Here is an 11173-nt window from a genome sequence, read left to right as displayed (position 1 = left end):
TCACAGATATATTCGTACCATATTCGCCTGATGATGCATTTCACACGGGTACGGATGATGAACATCCCTATTTTCATGTGCTAGAACATTTAGAGGATGGTTCCCTTGATGCAGAGGAAGAGCCCAGCACAGCAGTATAGGAGCCTCTATCATTACGGTTTGATTCAGCTTGTGGTCAGACATCAGTTGGCTCAGCAGGGCATCACATGGGAGGAGTTCATCTCTCGTGAGTTCTTTACAGCACCACCACCACATCCGGAGATTGTTCATGAGGAGGGAGGACCATCACAGCAGCATGATATCCCCGGGACTAGCCATGTCAGCTCTTCTCCATTGGTCACTTATCAAAGAGGCCACAGGGCCTTATTTGCAGCAGCTAGGCGAGTATTTTCTCCACACCAGGTGGAAGGGGTATCGCCTTCTTCATCAGCACCACGAGTGTTATCTCCACACCAGGTGGAAGGGGCCTCGTCTCCGACAGCAGCACAGGTATCAGAGAGGGGCAAACAGCCCAGGATTGATGAGGGGCCATCAGGTGTTCCAGATATAGAGCTTGTTGATCTTGATGTCAGTTCTCCTAGCCTAGAGTCAAAGGAGATCATTCAGCACCTTAGAGCTGAAAATGATGCATTGCAGAAGAGATTAGAAGGGGCATAATGGACAATCTCATATCTAGAACAGCGCAACAAGCAGTTGGAGGATGAGAAAACTCTTGATGAGTTGTGGAGGATTCGTAGTGACCGCAACTTGAATCGAAGAAGACCCGGTGATTTAGTGCCAGTTGAGCGAGAGGCTATGCTTATCCGGCTCAATGCTCATTTAGAGAGGCTGTTGGCTAAGGCCAACCAAGATAAGAAATTGCTGAGAAACATGAAGAATCATTATTGGGCACAGATGCACGTGTGCAAGGCAAAGATGAAGGTGCTCCAAAGGCGGTTGGTCAAAGCACAAAAACGGAGAAAAAGGCCCGATCCCCTCCACATCTTGGCCGAGGCTTCCTTGAAGGAGAATGGCACTAAATAGCTCAGCCCCAGCACAAATTCCAAGAAATTTTGAGCATTTTGGGTGATTTTTGGTTTTTAAGGCAAAAAACAGGTTTTTCCGCTTGACGGGTCTCACCCCCGCGCGACCCTTTCACTTGGCAACTCTATTTTCAAAAAACTCAGCATTTCTGGATTTGGCATGAAAAGTTACACATGCTCACCGATTGCCAAGAGATTTTATGAAGTTTTGGGCCTCCTGAAAGTCAAAAAACAAGCAAAAAATGACTTTCTGCCACATTTTTTACACACAGAAAGCAGTCTTGGGAGATTGCAATTTTGGAGGGGTAAATGACCACCAAATTCAGAAATTCCACTTGGTTTGGAAAGTAGACATCCAGACCTTTCCAAAAAGCCTACTCTTGCCCCATTTGGACACCTGCAAGTGCCTCAAAAGTGCTCTCAAAGGCGCGCGACCCGTCAGGACTTAGCGCGCGACCCGTCAGGCAAATTGCTCAGGATTTCAACCTACAGCTCAGCAAAACGCAGTTTTGACTGTGTTTGACTTTTTGGAGTTGATTTTTATCCTTCTTGTTGTAAATAATGTAAATTTATGACACTTTTACACTTATGTATCTCTTCTGGAAGATTCATTCATGAGATAGGTGAAAATTAAATGAATGAATTGGTTTCCTAGTTTATAGAGGCAAGTTGTTTTGACTGCCTAGTTTTCAGTGCTTAGTTTAGAATTGGTTGAAACAGCTCCTAGGATAGTGAGATCGACCCCTAGAGGCAGGGAAAGATGTTAGATGATCTATATTATGTACTCTCTTTCTCATTTTCATGGTTGGACTCTTGAGGGAGAAGCTCTTATTGTATTATTCACTGTATCTCTACAATTTTTGGCAAAGGAAGACCAGGGTTTTGCAGTCCTTTTTGGGATTCTTGTGGTCACATGTATTGATGATGTGTTTCTCTTTGTACTTGTAAGTGTGTTATGTGAATCATTTCCTTACTTTTCCTTCTGCACATTAGGCAAATGAAGTGTTAAAGTAGAACTCATGACTGTCATGCTCTGCTTTTGAGTTTGCTTAATATCAATGTTTTCGATTGTTTAAAGGGAATTCAAGGTTATTGCTTGCTCTCTTTAACTCCTCACTGGTCATTCTCATCCATCCATCTCTATTAAAGGCATCAATATTGTTTCCTACCTCGCCCCAAAGAACCCCCTGCGAAAACTGTGTCCAATCCCCACACCTAAAATTGCCATTTCCCCAATTTTCCACCAAAAACCCTAAAAATCCCAAATCAACCCTTTTGATCAGTTTACTAGCCTAAAATCAGTGTTACCCTATTGGTTATCTCGCCCATTGAAGATCTTTATCGAGATAGATCGGAGAGAGCCCTCTCCTGCCCCGTAGGGCTAGCTACGAGGCTAAGTGGTTTGATGTTGCCTTGAGGTTTACCTTTCTCAGCCTGAGGTGAAATTTCAAGCGCTAACATACTGGCGACCATACTGGGGAGAACAAACTTGTTTGTGGGTTGATGTGTTTGTTTCATAAGTCTTAGACGGAGCCTGAAGTTATGCCAGGTAGCCTTCGAAACGCTTTTGCTTTGCATAAGCGGAAATAAACGCTGCTTCAGTCAATCTCCGTGAGCTTGTGAATACAACACTTCATTTGTATATTACCCCAGTACATGAATCAAGTTCAGATCTGATTGTTGATAGTGGACAACGATCAGACACTTGAAAGGCTGAAATCATTCACCCGGCGGCTCTAAATCAGTTTCGAGATCAGATCCAAAGACTCCACTGGAGGATGATCCCGACCAGCAGAAACATGAAAGGAGAATATGGCAAGATCAGGTACTCAAGTTGGAATTTCATCCAAGACATTTTGTTCTTTGTCATAAATTATTTCTTCTCTTTTCCCAAGAATGTCAAAACTTCTTTGCAAAGTATACTATGCTTGAGAAAAGATCCCAGGCCTGCAGTTGATTCTTTCCCTTTGAAGATTGTGAATACCAAAGATTTGCATGCCTTTGAGCTTGATCAAGATCCTTTTTCCGAATTTTGTGATGACCATCTTCAAATTGATGAGCCCCAAGCAACCAAGACTAATTCTATACCTGTTGTACATACCCCTATACCTTGTAAAATTCCAGATCGGTATAAACCTCTTGTTTTACCTTCTGTTCTTCATGCTTTCCCCAAAAACTATGATCTATACTTGCCGAGGTTTGATGGTGAAAGTAAGAATGTCAACGCTGAGCAACATGTGCAGAATGTTGAGAATTTTCTAGATCTTTTTGAAGTTGATGAAGAAGATGTTAGTATAAGGCTTTTTGCTCTTTCTTTGCAAGCCAAAGTGAAGAGTTGGTTCAAAGCCCTGCCTGACGCAAGCATTTCAGATTTCCAGCAGTTTGTCAAAGTTTTTCTCGACAGGTGGATGATTGGGCAGAACCTTTTCTTGATTGTAGAAGAGTATAACCAGCTGAAAAGATTGCCAGGGGAGACAGTACAACAATTTTCGGCCAAATTTAATCAAGTCTATTATTCAATGCCAGTTGATATAAGGCCTACTCCTAGATCTGCTCTCTTGCACTATCCGGGTGCTTTTGATCCGGAGATGGAGTTTCAGCTGAGAGAAAGGGATATTGCAACACTTCACGAGATGCAAAACAGTGCAGTAAACATAGAGGTGCATCTGCTGATCCGACGGGCAAGGTTGAAGGAAGAAGAGATGAAAAACATAAATCCGGAAAAATCGACATCTCTAGAGGTGAAGCTTGACATTTTGGTAAGTGCAGTAGAAAAGATGATGGACAAGATCACCGCAGGAAATGCTTATGATGTTCAAGCTCATGGCTCGCTGATTGAAGAAGAACAAGTTGCTAATCCAAAACATTTTGTTTCTTATCCTAGTCGTCATAGATCTGATAATGATTGTTTTGTAGATCACCTTGGCGAAGAAAGAACTGTTGACATGACCTACATGCTTGATGATATGTTTTATACCGATGATTTGCCTCAGTATGATCAGTATGATGATGATTATGTTCTCCAAAAAGAAGCTAATCTTACAGACAAATCAGCAGCTAGTTTGTGGGAGGAAGAAGTTCATTTTCAGCAGTTTGAAAACAATGTTCAGCCATCACATATCAGCTATGACAGTGACGAGGAAAGTACAGCAAAGTTTGAAGTAAGTGAAGGATCTTTGCCTTTTTGTTTTGATTCATTTCAGTTCATCAGAGATAACTACCATGCAATCAGAAATCGAATGTCAACAAGTCTTGATTTGAATCATCTTGAGAGCAATGAAGATTTTGTTCAAGACTTCTCATATTCAGATTTGCAACCCCCGAAAGCCATTAATTGTCAAGTTGCAGCTGAAGACTTAGAAGTGGACACACATGATATAATGATTCAAGGTGACTCCGTACCATTCTGTTTTGAATCATTTCAGTTTTTGAAGGGTAGATTGCATAGTAAATCTTCAAATGAACAGCCTATAACAAATCAGCAATCTCTCAGTGTTAATGTTGAGGATGAGATAGATAACAAAATTCTTGAGCAGCCTGTAGCATCATATTTACAGCCACCAAATGAAATTGAAGGACAGATTACAGATGAAGTTGTGGAAGACGAAATACATGATTTGATGATGCAGGAAGATTCTATACCCTTTTGTTTCGAAGCATTTCAGTTTATAAGGCAGAATTCTCGTAAAATCTCTCAAGAACAAGATGAACAGCTAGAAGGATGTCATACATTTTCAATGGATACATTACAGCAGTCTTTTCAAGTTTTTCATGATCCAATAGCTGATGTTTTGGATGAGGTTTGCAGTCAAAGTCTTTCTACATTAACATGTGAGCTTGAAACATGTGCTGATATGAATTTGATCCGGCAGCCGGTTTCTTTGTCATTTTCAGCAGAGGTCTCGTCACAAGGCTCAGATCAAAGTTTTCATTCATGGTATGAAAAGAAGAGAAGTAATCCATTGGATGAGCTAAGTTCCAGTGTGCTTGAATTTCAAGATCCTTATGCAGTGTTTTTGGAGGTGGATAGAGAATTCATATCATTCAACAGATCTGTTTCCAAGTTGTCATGGGAGTTGCCTTTCAGTAGTTCTCTCTTGTTGTTCATAAGTGAGCACTTGCAGAGAATTCGACCAACAGACGGGATACTTACTTGGTTGCATTGGTTGTTTCATTTCACTTGATCTGGTGATGAATGAAACTGTTAGGGTAGGTTGTGATGAATAAGCTCCCCTTTGAGCATCGTTTTCAGTTTGTCGGTTGTGTTTAAGTATTGAGTCAGTTTTTAGTTGAGTGAGAGTCAATTTGTGTTGTCAAGTCATCAGTTTTCAGTCATGCATTTCAGCTTGAGTTTTTGACTCCATCGCCCAATGGTTGAAAACACTGGTCTGCTCTCCCAGAGGTCTAAGGTTCTTGGTACCTCCAAGGAGCTACCATCCCCATTGGAGCCAATGTTAGAGTCGGTCTAGTAGCCATCCATCAACGATCAAAGCTCTTTGCATTTGCATAGGTAGGTGTCTCATCAGTGTCATTCTTTGCATTCCGTTAGGCATGCCATAACCTTGATGGAGGAGCTGGTGTCTTTGTCCCCCTCTGGGCACTGCTGGATCAGCTTGTTTCAGTCATTAAACTTTGTCAAGGTTACTTGTCTATTGTCTTGAGATCAAATTTTTAGGTCTAGGGTTTTTGGTCAAGTTTGTCTTCAAGCTCATGTCTCTGAAGGTCAATAAGTACCCAGCAAGCCAGAGGGATGATTTTTAAAGTGTTTTTTCAAAAGATTCTATCTTGTACAGTTAATTTTCACCTTGGATTTAAAAACCCTGTTTTTAAAGCTAAAGTCATTTCTCAAAAATTTTGTGAAAATTGTAAAAAATTCAAAATGATTCAAAGGACAACATATAACCCTGGCTCCCTTGCCAAGATCCCTCAGAGCCTATCCCCGCAAAAATTATCAAAGAAAAGCATCAAATCAATCAGTTTCAGGACAAAAGGAAACCAAAAAGTCAAGTTTATAAAGTGTCATGGAAAAAACATTATAAAGTGGGTTATGATATGAAATTAATTCAAACAAGGCTATAAGAGCCCTAATCTCCCTCTATCAAGCCTCATTATGCATCCAAGTGATAGAGCAACTGATTGCAAGAGAGTTTGAGTGAAGTTTGTGAGTTGGGAAGGCGCGCGACCCGTCGAACCAGGCGCGCGACCCGTCAGAGGCGCGCGACCCGTCAGGCACCCTCCACCAGTGTTAATTTACAATGCGCGCGACCCGTCAGAGGCGCACGACCCGTTGGGTGAGGCGCGCGACCCATCAGCGCTCTCTCTGCAAAACCGCCAGCAAATTTTCCAAGGAGCCACAAATTGCTAAATTGTGCAACATTTTCACGGATATATTCGTACCATATTCGCTTGATGATGCATTTCACACGGGTACGGATGATGAACATCCCTGTTTTCATGTGCTAGAACATTGAGAGGATGGTTCCCTTGATGCAGAGGAAGAGCCCAGCACAGCAGTATAGGAGCCTCTATCATTACGGTTTGATTCAGCTTGGGGTCAGACATCAGTTGGCTCAGCAGGGCATCACATGGGAGGAGTTCATCTCTCGTGAGTTCTTTACAGCACCACCACCACATCCGGAGATTGTTCATGAGGAGGGAGGACCATCACAGTAGCATGATATCCCCGGGACTAGCCATGTTAGCTCTTCTCCATTGGTCACTTATCAGAGAGGCCACAGGGCCTTATTTGCAGCAGCTAGGCGAGTATTTTCTCCACACCAGGTGGAAGGGGTCTCGCCTTCTTCATCAGCACCACGAGTGTTATCTCCACACCAGGTGGAAGGGGCCTCGTCTCCGACAGAAGCACAGGTATCAGAGAGGGGCAAACAGCCCAGGATTGATGAGGGGCCATCAGGTGTTCCAGATATAGAGCTTGTTGATCTTGATGTCAATTCTCCTAGCCTAGAGTCAAAGGAGATCATTCAGCACCTTAGAGCTGAAAATGATGCATTGCAGAAGAGATTAGAAGGGGCATAATGGACAATCTCATATCTAGAACAGCGCAACAAGCAGTTGGAGGATGAGCAAACTCTTGATGAGTTGTGGAGGATTCGTAGTGACCGCAACTTGAATCGAAGAAGACCCTATGATTTAGTGCCAGTTGAGCGAGAGGCTATGCTTATCCGGCTCAATGCTCATTTAGAGAGGTTGTTGGCTAAGGCCAACCAAGATAAGAAATTGCTGAGAAACATGAAGAATCATTATTGGGCACAGATGCACGTGTGCAAGGCAAAGATGAAGGTGCTCCAAAGGCGGTTGGTCAAAGCACAAAAACGGAGAAAAAGGCCCGATCCCCTCCACATCTTGGTCGAGGCTTCCTTGAAGGAGAATGGCACTAAATAGCTCAGCCCCAGCACAAATTCCAAGAAATTTTGAGCATTTTGGGTGATTTTTGGTTTTTAAGGCAAAAAACAGGTTTTTCCGCTTGACGGGTCTCACCCCCCGCGCGACCCTTTCACTTGGCAACTCTATTTTCAAAAAACTCAGCATTTCTGGATTTGGCATGAAAAGTTACACATGCTCACCGATTTCCAAGAGATTTTATGAAGTTTTGGGCCTCCTGAAAGTCAAAAAACAAGCAAAAAATGACTTTCTGCCACATTTTTGACACACAGAAAGCAGTCTTGGGAGATTGAAATTTTGGAGGGGTAAATGACCACCAAATTCAGAAATTCCACTTGGGTTGGAAAGTAGACATCTAGACCTTTCCAAAAAGCCTACTCTTGCCCCATTTAGACACCTACAAGTGCCTCAAAAGTGCTCTCAAAGGCGTGCGACCCGTCAGGACTTGGCGCGCGACCCGTCAGGCAAATTGCTCAGGATTTCAACCTACAACTCAGCAAAACGCAGTTTTGACTGTGTTTGACTTTTTGGAGTTGATTTTTATCCTTCTTGTTGTAAATGATGTAAATTTATGACACTTTTACACTTATGTATCTCTTCTGGAAGATTCATTCATGAGATAGGTGAAAATTAAATGAATGAATTGGTTTCCTAGTTTATAGAGGCAAGTTGTTTTGACTGCCTAGTTTTCAGTGCTTAGTTTAGAATTGGTTGAAACAGCTCCTAGGATAGTGAGATCGACCCCTAGAGGCAGGGAAAGATGTTAGATGATCTATATTATGTACTCTCTTGCTCATTTTCATGGTTGGACTCTTGAGGGAGAAGCTCTTATTGTATTATTCACTGTATCTCTGCAATTTTTGGCAAAGGAAGACCAGGGTTTTGCAGTCCTTTTTGGGATTCTTGTGGTCACATGTATTGATGATGTGTTTCTCTTTGTACTTGTAAGTGTGTTATGTGAATCATTTCCTTACTTTTCCTTCTGCACATTAGGCAAATGAAGTGTTAAAGTAGAACTCATGACTGTCATGCTCTGCTTTTAAGTTTGCTTAATATCAATGTTTTCGACTGTTTAAAGGGAATTCAAGGTTATTGCTTGCTCTCTTTAACTCCTCACCGGTCATTCTCATCCATCCATCTCTATTAAAGGCATCAATATTGTTTCCTACCTCGCCCCAAAGAACCCCCTGCGAAAACTGTGTCCAATCCCCGCACCTAAAATTGCCATTTCCCCAATTTTCCACCAAAAACCCTAAAAATCCAAAATCAACCCTTTTGATCAGTTTACTAGCCTAAAATCAGTGTTACCCTATTGGTTATCTCGCCCATTAAAGATCTTTATCGAGATAGACCGGAGAGAGCCCTCTCCTGCCCTGTAGGGCTAGCTACGAGGCTAAGTGGTTTGATGTTGCCTTGAGGTTTACCTTTCTCAGCCTGAGGTGAAATTGTAAGCGCTAACACCCTAGATGACACCGATCTTCAATCTCCCAGGCTCCAACTTGTCGCCAAGCACCAACTTGGACTTTTGTGAGGCTCTGACCTCTAGGGAACCGACCCTATCTTCTCAAGGCACCGACCTTGCGTTTAGAGGCTCCAACCCCTAGGGCACCAACCCTTATCTAGTACAGACTCTGATATGGTTTCTTGAGGATTATGGTCCTCTACGGCTGTTACACAGAATTTTGTCACTGTCCTTGTACTCCCCGTTCCATGATCCTGGAGGACCTCTACAATGAACCCTACATGCTTTCCCATCATGAAGAAACTCCCATTATGTCCCTCTTCAAGAGCAAAACAATTCCCTTTGCATCGTTTCCCAAGAATCTTCCTTTTACCCCAGTTTACAATACCAACGCTAATGACCCATTTCCTCCTCACGCCGATTTGCAAAGATTAAAACCAGGACTAGCACCGTACGACGCTACTGAGCCTTTTCTCATTCGCACCAATCCTCTTTTGGCAAGTTTTTTAAATATGGAGTCGAAGCTTCCAGCTCTAGAAGCTTCGTCACGAAATTCTAGTAAATGGTTGGGCTAGATGGAGATGAGGAAGTCAGTTTGGGCTCCTTTCCCTATTAGGATGGAACCAATCCAAGAGATAAGGCATTCTCCCATGATAAGAGGAACCATATCCTCTCCATCCAAGCTATATAAACCCCTCCTTTTACAAGCTACACTAGTTTCAGTCTTCGTATTTTTGGAGCTTCAATAATCAGCAAGGCATCTATAGCTTGTATCTCTCTAGTTTATGTTTGAGGAAGAATAGTGTGTTTGGTTTGGTTTGAGACTAAAAGGAAGAAGCCTTAAAACTTCCATTGTTGGGGCTATCCATGAGATGTTAGCAAAAGTGTGGGAACCCGGATATGTCAGAGGAGACCAGCAACGTCAAGGCATTGGTTGTAATCTCTTTATGAACTTATATGAATACAACTATTGATTGATTTCCTACATTAAAGTGTTATCTTACATTTGATGGCTTAATGTTCCTTGACCTGTTAAGTAGGCTGAATGCAATTTGTATGTTATCACATTTGTTGTTGTTGTTTGTTTTCTTGTTTCAGGTATTCAAAGGAAGGAAATGAAAAGTAGTTGGAGTAAGGAAGCAGGATCATCACCAAGCGGAATAGCGTTCTAAGAGGTAGGCCCTCTTATTTGATTCTAGCTTAAGGAAGTTTTCCATAGATTGTTTGTTTGTGGCTAGACCCACTCTCTCGGGCTAGAGGAATTGTTTGTGTCCGCATTGAGAATTTACCTGCACCACAAATTGGTGACTCCACTGGGGAGTCAATCCTTCTATTTGATTGATTGTCATTTTATGGTTTTGTGTGAACTTTTCTAGTATCACCATTTCCCTTTAGTTTTCTTTGCTTTGCCTGGTTTACTGCTCTGAGTTTTTTTTCGTGAATCCTCAGTCAGCGCATTTAGTTTTCTGACAGTCGTGTTGATCAGTGCGAGATTCTCTAAAACAGTCGCGCCGACCCCCTTTTGGAGCTTGTTTTCAGTTAGGCAATCATGTTGATTCCTGTAGGTGAAGATCAGGGTTTCCCATAGATCATAATCAGTGTGTCTTTCCCTCTTGATTTCTGCCTCTTAGCTTATTCTGACTGTGTTCTCCATGACTGGAAAGCTTCACTAGCTTGGTTGATGTGCTTGTTTGGTTTGCCTTTCTTTACTTGGTTTCCAAAGTCCTTGGATGGTTTGTGGCCCTAGGGCATCTAGGTCGTCATCCATTTAGTTGTTTGTGTGCTCAGCAAGTCAAGTTGTTGGTTAAGTTGCTCCTTGCATTTTGTTTTTAGTCCTTTTGTTTCTTTGATTTCCACTTAACAAGTTTAAAAAGTTTCGTTTGTTGTTTAAGCATCTCTTTTTGGGCATAGATCACATTTCTCATCTTGTTTTTGGTTGAGTCTTTGCATCATTAGTTTGGAAGGAATTCTCTTTTGTGCTTTGCATTTGCTTGAGGTTGATTGTTTTGAAAAAAATTCATTGAAGTGTTTGTGAAAGATTCGTTTTATCATTTCATTGAAAAATACATAATTCTAGTTTGCTGAATCAATATGTTACATTAGCTAGCATCATTGAAGACTAGAGTTGCATCATCATTTGCATTGGAAAAGAAATGAATTCTCTTTACTATTGAAAGGACTACTTGAAGTGCGTTTGATAGGAAAGATAGGAATGGGAAAGAGTTTTTCATTATTTTGTTTTCAAAAAGCGAAGTAGTGAAAAGGTCATTTTTCTTTCAATTTCTTG

This window comes from Pinus tabuliformis, chromosome 6 (genome assembly GCF_031772625.1).
Source record: "Pinus tabuliformis cultivar Carrire ecotype Pingquan chromosome 6, CPIR1, whole genome shotgun sequence".
NCBI lineage: Eukaryota > Viridiplantae > Streptophyta > Pinopsida > Pinales > Pinaceae > Pinus > Pinus tabuliformis.
The sequence above is the reverse complement of the archived record's forward strand: the minus strand, read 5'-3'. Positions refer to the sequence as shown.